This window comes from Oncorhynchus tshawytscha, linkage group LG25 (genome assembly GCF_018296145.1).
Source record: "Oncorhynchus tshawytscha isolate Ot180627B linkage group LG25, Otsh_v2.0, whole genome shotgun sequence".
NCBI classification, from domain to species: Eukaryota; Metazoa; Chordata; class Actinopteri; order Salmoniformes; family Salmonidae; genus Oncorhynchus; species Oncorhynchus tshawytscha.
The window spans coordinates 32,171,298-32,187,383 of record NC_056453.1 but is presented as its reverse complement, the minus strand read 5'-3'; the positions used below and the strand labels follow the sequence as shown (position 1 = coordinate 32,187,383).

Genomic DNA, 16,086 nt, shown 5'->3' with positions numbered 1-16,086 from the left:
AATAGGGTGTCACACAGCATAGGGAATAGGGTGCCACACAGCATAGGGAATAGGGTGTCAAACAGCATAGGGAACAGGGTGTCACACTGGATAGGGAATAGGGTGTCACACTGCATAGGGAATAGGGTGTCACACTGCATAGGGAATAGGGAGTCACAGAGCATAGGGAATAGGGTGTCACACAGCATAGGGAACAGGGTGTCACACTGGATAGGGAATAGGGTGTCACACTGGATAGGGAATAGGGTGTCACATGGCATAGGGAATAGGGTGTCACACTGCATAGGGAGTCTCACTGCATAGGGAATAGGGTGTCAAAGAGCATAGGGAATAGGGTGTCACACTGCCTAGGGAATAGGGAGTCACACAGCATAGAGAATAGGGTGTCACACAGCATAGGGAATAGGGTGTCACACTGCATAGGGAATAGGGTGTCACACTGCCTAGGGAATAGGGTGTCAAACAGCATAGGGAACAGGGTGTCACACTGGATATGGAATAGGGTGTCACACTGCATAGGGAATAGGGTGTCACACTGCATAGGGAGTCACACTGCATAGGGAATAGGGAGTCACAGAGCATAGGGAATAGGGTGTCACATGGCATAGGGAACAGGGTGTCACACTGGATAGGGAATAGGGTGTCACACTGCATAGGGAATAGGGTGTCACACTGCATAGGGAGTCACACTGCATAGGGAATAGGGTGTCAAACAGCATAGGGAATAGGGTGTCACACAGCATAGAGAATAGGGTGTCACACAGCATAGGGAATAGGGTGTCACACTGCATAGGGAATAGGGTGTCACACTGCCTAGGGAATAGGGTGTCAAACAGCATAGGGAACAGGGTGTCACACAGCATAGGGAATAGGGTGTCACACATAGGGAATAGGGTGTCAAACAGCATAGGGAATAGGTGTCACACAGCATAGGGAATAGGGTGTCACACTGCATAGGGAATAGGGTGTCAAACAGCATAGGGAATAGGGTGTCACACAACATAGGGAATAGGTGTCACACAGCATAGGGTGTCACACTGCATAGGGAATAGGGGTCACACTGCATAGAGAGTCACACTGCATAGCGAATAGGGTGTCACACTGCATAGGACACACATTGCATAGGGAATAGGGTGTCACACTGCATAGGGAATAGGGTGTCACACTGCATAGGGAGTCACACTGCATAGGGTGTCACACTGCATAGGGAATAGGGTGTCACACTGCATAGGGTCACACTGCATAGGGTGTCACACTGCATAGGGAATAGGGAGTCACACTGCATAGGAGTCACACTGCATAGGTAAAAGGGTGTCACACTGCATAGGGAGTCACACTGCATAGGGAGTAGGGGGTCACACTGCATAGAGAGTCACGCTGCATAGGGAATAGGGTGTCACACTGCATAGGACGTCACATTGCATAGGGAATAGGGTGTCACACTGCATAGGGAATAGGGAGTCACACTGCATAGGGAGTCACACTGCATAGGGTGTCACACTGCATAGGGAATAGGAGTCACACTGCATAGGAGTCACACTGCATAGGGTGTCACACTGCATAGGGAATAGGGAGTCACATTGCATAGGGTGTCACACTGCATAGGGAAAAGGAGTCACACTGCATAGGGTGTCACATTGCATAGAGAATAGGGAGTCACACTGCATAGGGAATAGGGTGTCACACAGCATAGGGAATAGGGTGTCACACTGCATAGGGAATAGGGTGTCACACAGCATAGGGAATAGGGTGTCACACTGCATAGGGAATAGGGTGTCACGCTGCCTAGGGAATAGGGAGTCACACAGCATAGAGAATAGGGTGTCACACAGCATAGGGAATAGGGTGTCACACAGCATAGGGAATAGGGTGCCACACAGCATAGGGAATAGGGTGTCAAACAGCATAGGGAACAGGGTGTCACACTGGATAGGGAATAGGGTGTCACACTGCATAGGGAATAGGGTGTCACACTGCATAGGGAATAGGGAGTCACAGAGCATAGGGAATAGGGTGTCACACAGCATAGGGAACAGGGTGTCACACTGGATAGGGAATAGGGTGTCACACTGGATAGGGAATAGGGTGTCACATGGCATAGGGAATAGGGTGTCACACTGCATAGGGAGTCTCACTGCATAGGGAATAGGGTGTCAAACAGCATAGGGAATAGGGTGTCACACAGCATAGGGAATAGGGTGTCACACAGCATAGGGAATAGGGTGTCAAACAGCATAGGGAATAGGGTGTCACACAGCATAGGGAATAGGGTGTCACACAGCATAGGGAATAGGGTGTCACACAGCATAGGGAATAGGGTGTCACACAGCATAGGGAATAGGGTGCCACACAGCATAGGGAATAGGGTGTCAAACAGCATAGGGAACAGGGTGTCACACTGGATAGGGAATAGGGTGTCACACTGCATAGGGAATAGGGTGTCACACTGCATAGGGAATAGGGAGTCACAGAGAATAGGGAATAGGGTGTCACACAGCATAGGGAGTCACACTGCATAGGGAGTAGGGGGTCACACTGCATAGAGAGTCACACTGCATAGGGAATAGGGTGTCACACTGCATAGGACGTCAAATTGCATAGGGAATAGGGTGTCACACTGCATAGGGAATAGGGAGTCACACTGCATAGGGAGTCACACTGCATAGGGTGTCACACTGCATAGGGAATAGGGAGTCACACTGCATAGGGAACACTGCATAGGGTGTCACACTGCATAGGGAATAGGGAGTCACACTGCATAGGGTGTCACACTGCATAGGGAAAAGGGAGTCACACTGCATAGGGTGTCACATTGCATAGAGAATAGGGTGTCACACTGCATAGGGAATAGGGTGTCACACAGCATAGGGAATAGGGTGTCACACTGCATAGGGAATAGGGTGTCACACAGCATAGGGAATAGGGTGTCACACTGCCTAGGGAATAGGGAGTCACACAGCATAGAGAATAGGGTGTCACACAGCATAGGGAATAGGGTGTCACACAGCATAGGGAATAGGGTGCCACACAGCATAGGGAATAGGGTGTCAAACAGCATAGGGAACAGGGTGTCACACTGGATAGGGAATAGGGTGTCACACTGCATAGGGAATAGGGTGTCACACTGCATAGGGAATAGGGAGTCACAGAGCATAGGGAATAGGGTGTCACACAGCATAGGGAACAGGGTGTCACACTGGATAGGGAATAGGGTGTCACACTGGATAGGGAATAGGGTGTCACATGGCATAGGGAATAGGGTGTCACACTGCATAGGGAGTCTCACTGCATAGGGAATAGGGTGTCAAACAGCATAGGGAATAGGGTGTCACACGGCATAGGGAATAGGGTGTCACACAGCATAGGGAATAGGGTGTCACACAGCATAGGGAATAGGGTGTCACACAGCATAGGGAATAGGGTGTCACACTGCATAGGGAATAGGGTGTCACACAGCATAGGGAATAGGGTGTCAAACAGCATAGGGAATAGGGTGTCACACTGCCTAGGGAATAGGGAGTCACACAGCATAGAGAATAGGGTGTCACACAGCATAGGGAATAGGGTGTCACACTGCATAGGGAATAGGGTGTCACACTGCCTAGGGAATAGGGTGTCAAACAGCATAGGGAACAGGGTGTCACACTGGATAGGGAATAGGGTGTCACACTGCATAGGGAATAGGGTGTCACACTGCATAGGGAGTCACACTGCATAGGGAATAGGAGTCACAGAGCATAGGGAATAGGGTGTCACATGGCATAGGGAACAGGGTGTCACACTGGATAGGGAATAGGGTGTCACACTGCATAGGGAATAGGGTGTCACACTGCATAGGGAGTCACACTGCATAGGGAATAGTGTGTCAAACAGCATAGGGAATAGGGTGTCACACGGCATAGGGAATAGGGTGTCACACAGCATAGGGAATAGGGTGTCACACAGCATAGGGAATAGGGTGTCACACAGCATAGGGAATAGGGTGTCACACAGCATAGGGAATAGGGTGTCACACAGCATAGGGAATAGGGTGTCACATTGCATAGGGAATAGGGTGTCACACTGCATAGGGAATAGGGTGTCAAACAGCATAGGGAATAGGGTGTCACACAACATAGGGAATAGGGTGTCACACAGCATAGGGAGTCACACTGCATAGGGAGTAGGGGGTCACACTGCATAGAGAGTCACACTGCATAGGGAATAGGGTGTCACACTGCATAGGACGTCACATTGCATAGGGAATAGGGTGTCACACTGCATAGGGAATAGGGAGTCACACTGCATAGGGAGTCACACTGCATAGGGTGTCACACTGCATAGGGAAAAGGGAGTCACACTGCATAGGGAATAGGGAGTCACACTGCATAGGGAGTCACACTGCATAGGGTGTCACACTGCATAGGGAATAGGGAGTCACACTGCATAGGGAGTCACACTGCATAGGGTGTCACACTGCATAGGGAAAAGGGAGTCACACTGCATAGGGTGTCACATTGCATAGAGAATAGGGAGTCACACTGCATAGGGAATAGGGTGTCACACAGCATAGGGAATAGGGTGTCACACTGCATAGGGAATAGGGTGTCACACAGCATAGGGAATAGGGTGTCACGCTGCCTAGGGAATAGGGAGTCACACAGCATAGAGAATAGGGTGTCACACAGCATAGGGAATAGGGTGTCACACAGCATAGGGAATAGGGTGCCACACAGCATAGGGAATAGGGTGTCAAACAGCATAGGGAACAGGGTGTCACACTGGATAGGGAATAGGGTGTCACACTGCATAGGGAATAGGGTGTCACACTGCATAGGGAATAGGGAGTCACAGAGCATAGGGAATAGGGTGTCACACAGCATAGGGAACAGGGTGTCACACTGGATAGGGAATAGGGTGTCACACTGGATAGGGAATAGGGTGTCACATGGCATAGGGAATAGGGTGTCACACTGCATAGGGAGTCTCACTGCATAGGGAATAGGGTGTCAAACAGCATAGGGAATAGGGTGTCACACGGCATAGGGAATAGGGTGTCACACAGCATAGGGAATAGGGTGTCACACAGCATAGGGAATAGGGTGTCACACAGCATAGGGAATAGGGTGTCACACAGCATAGGGAATAGGGTGTCACACTGCATAGGGAATAGGGTGTCACACAGCATAGGGAATAGGGTGTCAAAGAGCATAGGGAATAGGGTGTCACACTGCCTAGGGAATAGGGAGTCACACAGCATAGAGAATAGGGTGTCACACAGCATAGGGAATAGGGTGTCACACTGCATAGGGAATAGGGTGTCACACTGCCTAGGGAATAGGGTGTCAAACAGCATAGGGAACAGGGTGTCACACTGGATAGGGAATAGGGTGTCACACTGCATAGGGAATAGGGTGTCACACTGCATAGGGAGTCACACTGCATAGGGAATAGGGAGTCACAGAGCATAGGGAATAGGGTGTCACATGGCATAGGGAACAGGGTGTCACACTGGATAGGGAATAGGGTGTCACACTGCATAGGGAATAGGGTGTCACACTGCATAGGGAGTCACACTGCATAGGGAATAGGGTGTCAAACAGCATAGGGAATAGGGTGTCACACGGCATAGGGAATAGGGTGTCACACAGCATAGGGAATAGGGTGTCACACAGCATAGGGAATAGGGTGTCAAACAGCATAGGGAATAGGGTGTCACACAGCATAGGGAATAGGGTGTCACACAGCATAGGGAATAGGGTGTCACATTGCATAGGGAATAGGGTGTCACACTGCATAGGGAATAGGGTGTCAAACAGCATAGGGAATAGGGTGTCACACAGCATAGGGAATAGGGTGTCACACAGCATAGGGAGTCACACTGCATAGGGAGTAGGGGTCACACTGCATAGAGAGTCACACTGCATAGCGAATAGGGTGTCACACTGCATAGGACGTCACATTGCATAGGGAATAGGGTGTCACACTGCATAGGGAATAGGGAGTCACACTGCATAGGGAGTCACACTGCATAGGGTGTCACACTGCATAGGGAATAGGGAGTCACACTGCATAGGGAGTCACACTGCATAGGGTGTCACACTGCATAGGGAATAGGGAGTCACACTGCATAGGGAGTCACACTGCATAGGGTGTCACACTGCATAGGTAAAAGGGTGTCACACAGCATAGGGAATAGGGTGTCACACTGCATAGGGAATAGGGTGTCACACAGCATAGGTAATAGGGTGTCAAAGAGCATAGGGAATAGGGTGTCACACTGCCTAGGGAATAGGGAGTCACACAGCATAGAGAATAGGGTGTCACACAGCATAGGGAATAGGGTGTCACACAGCATAGGGAATAGGGTGTCACACAGCATAGGGAATAGGGTGTCACACTGCATAGGGAATAGGGTGTCACACAGCATAGGTAATAGGGTGTCAAAGAGCATAGGGAATAGGGTGTCACACTGCCTAGGGAATAGGGAGTCACACAGCATAGAGAATAGGGTGTCACACAGCATAGGGAATAGGGTGTCACACTGCATAGGGAATAGGGTGTCACACTGCCTAGGGAATAGGGTGTCAAACAGCATAGGGAACAGGGTGTCACACTGGATAGGGAATAGGGTGTCACACTGCATAGGGAATAGGGTGTCACACTGCATAGGGAGTCACACTGCATTGGGAATAGGGAGTCACAGAGCATAGGGAATAGGGTGTCACATGGCATAGGGAACAGGGTGTCACACTGGATAGGGAATAGGGTGTCACACTGCATAGGGAATAGGGTGTCACACTGCATAGGGTGTCACACTGCATAGGGAATAGGGTGTCAAACAGCATAGGGAATAGGGTGTCACACGGCATAGGGAATAGGGTGTCACACAGCATAGGGAATAGGGTGTCACACAGCATAGGGAATAGGGTGTCACACAGCATAGGGAATAGGGTGTCACACAGCATAGGGAATAGGGTGTCACACAGCATAGGGAATAGGGTGTCACATTGCATAGGGAATAGGGTGTCACACTGCATAGGGAATAGGGTGTCAAACAGCATAGGGAATAGGGTGTCACACAACATAGGGAATAGGGTGTCACACAGCATAGGGAGTCACACTGCATAGGGAGTAGGGGGTCACACTGCATAGAGAGTCACACTGCATAGCGAATAGGGTGTCACACTGCATAGGACGTCACATTGCATAGGGAATAGGGTGTCACACTGCATAGGGAATAGGGAGTCACACTGCATAGGGAGTCACACTGCATAGGGTGTCACACTGCATAGGGAATAGGGAGTCACACTGCATAGGAGTCACACTGCATAGGGTGTCACACTGCATAGGGAATAGGGAGTCACACTGCATAGGGAGTCACACTGCATAGGGTGTCACACTGCATAGGTAAAAGGGAGTCACACTGCATAGGAGTCACACTGCATAGGGAATAGGGGTCACACTGCATAGAATAGAGTACGCTGCATAGGGAATAGGGTGTCACACTGCATAGGACGTCACATTGCATAGGGAATAGGGTGTCACACTGCATAGGGAATAGGGAGTCACACTGCATAGGGAGTCACACTGCATAGGGTGTCACACTGCATAGGGAATAGGGAGTCACACTGCATAGGGAGTCACACTGCATAGGGTGTCACACTGCATAGGGAATAGGGAGTCACATTGCATAGGGTGTCACACTGCATAGGGAAAAGGGTGTCACACTGCATAGGGTGTCACATTGCATAGAGAATAGGAGTCACACTGCATAGGGAATAGGGTGTCACACAGCATAGGGAATAGGGTGTCACACTGCATAGGGAATAGGGTGTCACACAGCATAGGGAATAGGGTGTCACACTGCATAGGGAATAGGGTGTCACGCTGCCTAGGGAATAGGGTGTCACACAGCATAGAGAATAGGGTGTCACACAGCATAGGGAATAGGGTGTCACACAGCATAGGGAATAGGGTGCCACACAGCATAGGGAATAGGGTGTCAAACAGCATAGGGAACAGGGTGTCACACTGGATAGGGAATAGGGTGTCACACTGCATAGGGAATAGGGTGTCACACTGCATAGGGAATAGGGAGTCACAGAGCATAGGGAATAGGGTGTCACACAGCATAGGGAACAGGGTGTCACACTGGATAGGGAATAGGGTGTCACACTGGATAGGGAATAGGGTGTCACATGGCATAGGGAATAGGGTGTCACACTGCATAGGGAGTCTCACACTGCATAGGGAATAGGGTGTCACACTGCATAGGGAATAGGGTGTCACACAGCATAGGGAATAGGGTGTCAAACAGCATAGGGAATAGGGTGTCACACTGCCTAGGGAATAGGGAGTCACACAGCATAGAGAATAAGGTGTCACACAGCATAGGGAATAGGGTGTCACACTGCATAGGGAATAGGGTGTCACACTGCCTAGGGAATAGGGAGTCACACTGCATAGGGAATACGGTGTCACACAGCATAGGGAATAGTGTGTCACACAGCATAGGGAATAGGGTGTCACACCTCATAGGGAATATGGTGTCACACAGCATAGGGAATAGGGTGTCACACAGCATAGGGAATAGGGTGTCACACTGCATAGGGAATAGGGTGTCACACTGCATAGGGAATAGGGTGTCACACGGCATAGGGAATAGGGTGTCACACAGCATAGGGAATAGGGTGTCACACGGCATAGGGAATAGGGTGTCACACAGCATAGGGAATAGGGTGTCACACGGCATAGGGAATAGGGTGTCACACAGCATAAGGAATAGGGTGTCACACAGCATAGGGAATAGGGTGTCACACTGCATAGGGAATAGGGTGTCACACAGCATAGGGAATAGGGTGTCAAACAGCATAGGGAATAGGGTGTCACACTGCCTAGGGAATAGGGAGTCACACAGCATAGGGAATAGGGTGTCACACTGCATAGGGAATAGGGTGTCAAACAGCATAGGGAACAGGGTGTCACACTGGATAGGGAATAGGGTGTCACACTGCATAGGGAATAGGGTGTCACACTGCATAGGGAGTCACACTGCATAGGGAATAGGGAGTCACACAGCATAGGGAATAGGGTGTCACACAGCATAGGGAATAGGGTGTCACACAGCATAGGGAATAGGGTGTCAAACAGCATAGGGAATAGGGTGTCACACTGCCTAGGGAATAGGGAGTCACACAGCATAGGGAATAGGGTGTCACACTGCATAGGGAATAGGGTGTCACACTGCCTAGGGAATAGGGAGTCACACTGCATAGGGAATAGGGTGTCACACAGCATAGGGAATAGTGTGTCACACAGCATAGGGAATAGGGTGTCACACCTCATAGGGAATAGGGTGTCACACAGCATAGGGAATAGGGTGTCACACAGCATAGGGAATAGGGTGTCACACTGCATAGGGAATAGGGTGTCACACTGCATAGGGAATAGGGTGTCACACGGCATAGGGAATAGGGTGTCAAACAGCATAGGGAATAGGGTGTCACACGGCATAGGGAATAGGGTGTCACACATCATAGGGAATAGGGTGTCACGCGGCATAGGGAATAGGGTGTCACACAGCATAAGGAATAGGGTGTCACACAGCATAGGGAATAGGGTGTCACACTGCATAGGGAATAGGGTGTCACACAGCATAGGGAATAGGGTGTCAAACAGCATAGGGAATAGGGTGTCACACTGCCTAGGGAATAGGGAGTCACACAGCATAGGGAATAGGGTGTCACACTGCATAGGGAATAGGGTGTCAAACAGCATAGGGAACAGGGTGTCACACTGGATAGGGAATAGGGAGTCACACATCATAGGGAATAGGGTGTCACACTGCATAGGGAATAGGGTGTCAAACAGCATAGGGAACAGGGTGTCACACTGGATAGGGAATAGGGTGTCACACTGCATAGGGGTGTCACACTGCATAGGGAATAGGGAGTCACACAGCATAGGGAATAGGGTGTCACACAGCATAGGGAATATGGTGTCACACAGCATAGAGAATAGGGTGTCACACAGCATAGGGAATAGGGTGTCACACAGCATAGGGAACAGGGTGTCACACTGGATAGGGAATAGGGTGTCACACTGCATAGGGAATAGGGTGTCACACTGCATAGGGAGTCACACTGCATAGGGAATAGGGTGTCACACTGCATAGGGAATAGGGTGTCAAACAGCATAGGGAATAGGGTGTCACACTGCCTAGGGAATAGGGAGTCACACAGCATAGGGAGTCACACTGCATAGGGAATAGGGTGTCACACTGCATAGGGAATAGGGAGTCACACTGCATAGGGCGTCACATTGCATAGGGAATAGGGTGTCACACTGCATAGGGAATAGGGAGTCACACTGCATAGGGTGTCACACTGCATAGGGAATAGGGAGTCACACTGCATAGGGAGTCACACTGCATAGGGTGTCACACTGCATAGGGAATAGGGAGTCACACTGCATAGGGAGTCACACTGCATAGGGAAAAGGGAGTCACACTGCATAGGGAATAGGGTGTCACACTGCCTAGGGAATAGGGTGTCACACTGCATAGGGAGTCACATTGCATAGGCAATAGGGTGTTACACTGCATAGGGAATAGGGAGTCACACTGCACAGGGAGTCACACTGCATAGGGAGTCACACTGCATAGGGATTCACACTGCATAGGTTGTCACACTGCATAGGGAATAGGGTGCCATTAGAGACAAAGACTGAGACAGGCACTAGTCTAACTGTATGTAGTGAACGGAGAAAGACAGCAAATACACACACACACACACACACACACACACACACACACTCACAGCCTTGTACAACTACCCTCGTAGGGACACACAATTCAGTTCCATTCAAAATCCTATTTTCCCTAAGCCCTAACCCTACCCTAACCCTACCCTTAACCCATAAATGGCATTTGACCTTGTGGGGACCAACAAAATGTCCCCACTTGGTCAAATTTGTTGTCAGTTGACTATTCTTGTGGAGACCTCTGGTACCCACACGTATAGTTTAACACACACACACACTCACGCACAAACAATTAACCCTTCACTTCTCTTAGCTCTCATCACAGTAGAGTGGACAATCGCATAAACTAAAGCAGCTTGTTAAAATAGAATAGAATCGAAGAGAATAAAATACATCCTCATTATCTAATTGAACCTTTGGTCGACTCATTAACGCTTAGCTACAGCACTCCAAGGTATTATCCTTAACACCTGGGGGGGTTATATATTCATATAGATGCTGTTTAGAACATACATTCTCTGTCATGCACTAGAATAGGAAATGAGGTAGACATGTCTGTTCTATACATAACATTTCTACCTGCAATGTTCTGAACATTGCTTCCACCAGAAAGTGACAGAGGGAAAGTCCCTCAAGTCAGAATCTTTTTGATCCAAATGATAATTGTTTGCTCCATTGATGAGATGCAGTAACGTAGTGATGGAAACGTATGAGAGAGGTGAAGGTGAGAAAGGTGAAGTTGAAAACAATGACAAGCATCATTCTACTCCTGACAGAATACAGGCCAATCAAAGCATCTCTCATATTATGTAGTTAAATAACTTACATTGACTCTCGATTGACAGGCAAGAACCAACCGACCTGCAAATTAAACATTATCATTTAATCTCTTCGTTAATTAAGATGACGTCACAAACTTCATAATCTGCCAAAATATCTCAACTCCCCCTGTGGGTATAACATGTTGCATGGAGCTCTATCTGGGTAGACTGACTCATTTATGAAGGCAATCTGTGACGAGATGAATGACTAGATAGGGGGGAGAGAGACAGAGAGAGAGAGAGAGAGAGAGAGAGAGGGGAGGGAGGGAGGGAGGGAGGGAGGGAGGGAGGGAGGGAGGGAGGGAGGGAGGGAGGGAGGGAGGGAGGGAGGGAGGGGGAGGGAGGGAGGGAGGGAGGGAGGGAGGGAGGGAGGGAGGGAGGGAGGGAGGGAGACAGAGGGAGGGGAGAGGGAGAGGGACAGAGAGAGGGGGAGAGAAAGGGTGGGAAGGGGAGAGAGGCAGAGGGAGAGGAAGAGAGACAGAGGGAGGGGAGAGGGAGAGGGACAGAGGGAGGGGGAGAGAAAGGGTGTGAAGGGGAGAGAGACAGAGAAGGAGGGGAGAGAGAGGGTGGGTGAGAGAGAAAAATGGAGAGAAAGAAGAGTTAGATAGCTAGTGAGAGAGAAACATGGAGAGAAAGAAGAGTTAGATAGCTAGTGAGAGAGAAACATGGAGAGAAAGAAGAGTTAGATAGCTAGTGAGAGAGAAACATGGAGAGAAAGAAGAGTTAGATAGCTAGTGAGAGAGAAACATGGAGAGAAAGAAGAGTTAGATAGCTAGTGAGAGAGAAACATGGAGAGAAAGAAGAGTTAGATAGCTAGTGAGAGAGAAAAATGGAGAGAAAGAAGAGTTAGGTAGCTAGTGAGAGAGAAACAAAACACTAGCAGGAATGTCGGATGACGCCATACAATCACAAATTCTTTAAATAAGTTAAACAGAAATGAGCTAAATACAGAGCCTTCGGAAAGTAATATGACCCTTTGACTTTTTCCACATTTTGTTACGTTACAGTCTTATTCTAAAATGGATTGAATTGTTTTATATTTTAATTTTATGTTTTAATTCCCGTACTGACAAAGCAAAAACAGGTTGTTGTTTTTTTTTCTTCACATTTACATAAGTATTCAGACCATTTACTCGTTACTTAGTTGAGGCACCTTTGGCAGCAGTTACAGCCTTGAGTCTTCTTGGGTATGATGCTACAAGCTTTGCACACCTGTATTTTGGGGAGTTTCTCCCATTCTTCTCTGCAGATCCTCTCAAGCTCTGTCAGGTTGGATAGGGAGCGTCGCTGCACAGCTATTTTCAGGTCTCTCCAGAGATGTTCGATCAGATTCAAGTCCGGGCTCTGGCTGGGGCACTCAAGGACATTCATAGACTTGTCCCAAAGCCACTCTTGTGTTGTCTTGGCTGTATGCTTAGGGTCATTGTCATGTTGGAAGGTGAACCTTTGCCCCAGTCTAAGGTCCTGAGTGCTCTGGAGCAGGTTTTCATCAAGGATCTCTCTGTACTCCATTCATCTTTCCCTCGATCCTGACTAGTCTCCCAGTCTCTGCCACTGAAAAACATCCTCACAGCAGAATGCTGCCACCACCATGCTTCACCGTAAGGATGATGCCAGGTTTCCTCCAGAGGTGACGCGTGGCATTCAGGCAAAATACTGTAGTTAAATCTTGGTTTCATCAGACCAGAGCAAGCGGGCTGTCTTGTGCCTTTTACTGAGGAGTGGCTTCCATCTGGCAATTCTACCATAATGGCCTGATTAATGGAGTGCTGCAGAGATGGTTCTGGAAGGTTCTCCCATCTCCACAGAGGAACTCTGGAGCTCTATTAGAGAGACCAGCAGGTTCTTGGTCACCTCCCTGACCAAGGCCCTTCTCCCCCGATTGCTCAGGAAGAGTCTTGGTGATTCCAAACTTCTTCCATTTATGAATGATGGAGTCCACTGTGTTCCTGCATACCTTCAATGCTACAGAAAACTCCCCAGATCTGTGCTTTGACACAATCATCCGAGACTTAGGTCTCTCTTTATGTAGTGTTGTGTTGTCTCTCTTGTCGTGATGTGTGTTTTGTCCTATATATATATATATATTTCTTTATTTTAAATCCCAGCCTCTGTCCATGCAGGAGGCCTTTTGCCTATCGGTAGGCCGTCATTGTAAATAAGAATTTGTTCTTAACTAACTCGCCTAGTTAAATAAAGGTTAAATAAATAAAAAATGTAATCCTGTCTCGGAGATCCACAAACAATTCCTACAACCTCATGTCTTGGTTTTTGCTCTGACAAGCACTGTCAACTGTGGGACCTTATAAAGACAGGAGTGTGTCAAACCCGGACCTTAGAGAGCATGTTTATTTCTCTATTTGGTTAGGTCAGGGTGTGATTTGGTTGGGCATTCTAGTTTTCTATTTCTTTGTTGGCCGGGTATGGTTCCCAATCAGAGGCAGCTGTCTATTGTTGTCTCTGATTGGGAACCATACTTAGGCAGCCTGAGTTTGTGGGATCTTGTTTTTGCACAGTAGCTGTGGAGACTACAGAACTTTACGTTCGTTTGTATTTTGTTGTTTTTGGTGTTCATCTAAAATAAAGTAAGATGTACACTTTCCACGCTGCGTTTTGGTCTCATTCCGACGACGGACTTAACAGAGTGTGCCTTCCCAAATCATGTTCAATCAATTTAATTTACCACAGGTGGAATCCAATCAAATTGCAGAAACGTCTCAAGGATGAGCAATGGAAACAGGATGCACCTGAACTCAATTTTGTGTCTCACAGCAAAGGGTCTGAATACTTATGTAAATAAGGTATTTCCGTTTTATTTATTTTTTTAATTAGCAAAAAATTCTAAAAACCTGTTTTCGTTTGTGTCATTTTGGGGTTCTGTGTGTACATTGATGACGACATTTTTTTCCCATCCATTTTAGACTATGGGCTGTAATGTAACAAAATGTGGAAAAAGTCAAGGAGTCTGAATACTTTCCGAAGGCACTGTGCATGCTAATTGTCGCACCATCAGCAAAGATTGCTAAATGAATTGGTTAAATAACAACTAAAAGAGAAGTGGAAGAGGAGAAGTCCGCCTGGGGCCTTGGGCATCTGGAAACTGAATGGACTATAATAGTATTCTGTTTCAAGACCACATCAACAGATAACTCCTGACTAAACCGTCACACACACTCGCATGCAGGCAGACGCATGCACACACACACCGGATGTCCCTTTTGTTCTCTCTGATAAATGGGAAAAGTTTGGGTCTTTTTTTCACGACATTTAAATATTAATAGATATTAAATATTTCATATTAATAACAGTAAGTGGCTACTCAGGGTAGAAGAAGCAGTGTTTCTTTAGAGAGCGTTGAGATACGCTGATTCATTCCTCTGCGGAGGTTCACACACTCAGTATCTGTACCACACAAAACAACTTTCACCTTAAATGGTGTGAAATACTGTACTGGCCATATCGTTGCAAACAGTGGTTCCCAAACGTGTTCACTTTGTGAACCTGAAAAATGGAAAATAAAAGTTTGCAGACACCACCAAAAAAATGATGTAGGACATGGGGTGCTTATCTAGGTGAGGTAATACCCTGAATTGAAAAAGTACTGCACGTTAAAAAGTGGACTGCACACATTTTTTGAAAGACGAAGAACTCAGCATAGCCTCCAATACAAAACAATGTCCCTAGCAACATTCAGAGCCTTAGCTGTAAGAGGGAGAAAGAGAGAGAGAGAGAGAGAGAGAGAGAGAGCATGTGAGAGTGAGAGATAGAGAGAGAAAAGGGGAGAGAGAGAGAGAGAGAGAGAGAAAACAGCAGGTGGTAGTGAAGCCTGGAGGTTTTCTATCAAAGTCCTCTCTCCTTCTTTTCTCTCTTTAAACATCCCTCCATCCTCTCCTCTACCTCCCCTCTTCACTCCATCACTGTTGGGAGTGTGTGTATGTGTGTATGTGTGTGTGTCCTCGCATTTGTGCTTTTATACGTGTGCAATGGGACTAAGAGGCCTTTCTAATGGTAGGAGTAATGAGATAAATAAACCACATTTATAATGCCTTAAAGGGGCAATCTGCAGTTGATACATCCATTTTTGTATGATACAGTCCCTACAGAAATGATTCATACCCCTTGACTTATTTCACATTTTGCTGTGAAATACTCCATAATGCACCGTTTCCCAAACTCGGTCCTAGGGACGCCAAGGGGAGCATATTTAGTTTTTTGCCCTAGCACTACGCATCTGATTCAAATGATCAAAGCTTGATCATTAGCTGATTATTTCAATCAGCTGTGTAGTGCTAAAAAATGTTTGTTTACTGGCCCAATGCTCTAGCCGCTAGGCTACTTGCCACCGAGCAAAGACTTTCACATTCTTGTTATGAAGCCATTCCAGCATTGCTTAGGCTGTATGCTTGGGGTCCTTATTTTGTTGGAACGTACAGTACCAGTCAAAAGTTTGGACACACCTACTCACTGTTTTCTACATTGTAGAATAATAGTGAAGACATCAAAACTATGAAATAACACATAT

At 47.7% G+C, this 16,086-nt stretch overlaps 1 protein-coding gene across 3 annotated transcripts in view; it reads right to left on the bottom strand.

Moving 5' to 3' along the window:
• Nucleotides 1-16,086, bottom strand: part of LOC121840823 (zinc finger matrin-type protein 4-like) — a gene marked incomplete in the record, with an annotated part of 187,409 nt that overhangs the window by 158,689 nt on the left and 12,634 nt on the right. Inside the window, 1 exon segment of one of the 3 annotated variants that reach the window (XM_042306247.1) lies at nt 11,570-11,604. 3 annotated transcript variants of the gene reach the window in all.